The following is a 496-nucleotide window of genomic DNA, read 5'->3' as shown; positions in this document are numbered from 1 at the left end:
GGTGTTTCACGATTCAAGTCCACTCCCACCGTCCACTGTGTCTGTGCACAGCACCTTGGCCATTCCCATAGTTCAGAGCTGGCGGGGGCGGGGGGTGGTCGCGACCCGGGTCGGGTGGGAGCAATTCGATACCTGAAGATGGGGTTTGTGGGTCAGAACTGCAAGTGTGTGTCCCGATTCAATCCACTCCCACCGCCCACTGTGTCTGTGCAAAGCACCTTGACCAGTCCCAAAATTCAGAGCAGGCGCAGCAATGCGATACCTGAAAATGGGGGTTGTGGGTCAGAGCTCCAGTTGTGTGTCCCCATTCAAGTCCACTCCCACCACCCACTACATCTGCGCACAGCACCTTGGCCAGTCCCAAAGTTCAGAGCTGGCAGGAGGGTGTTGCGAGCCGTGATGGGGGGAGCAATGTGATACGTGAAGATGGGGGTGGTTGGTCAGAGCTGCAGGGGTGTGTCCCGATTCAAGTCCACTCCCACCGTCCACTGCGTCT

Source organism: Elephantulus edwardii, unplaced genomic scaffold (genome assembly GCF_000299155.1).
Source record: "Elephantulus edwardii isolate Elephantulus edwardi_28Jun2011 unplaced genomic scaffold, EleEdw1.0 scaffold00097, whole genome shotgun sequence".
Classification (NCBI taxonomy): domain Eukaryota; kingdom Metazoa; phylum Chordata; class Mammalia; order Macroscelidea; family Macroscelididae; genus Elephantulus; species Elephantulus edwardii.
Note: the sequence above shows the minus strand (reverse complement) of the source record.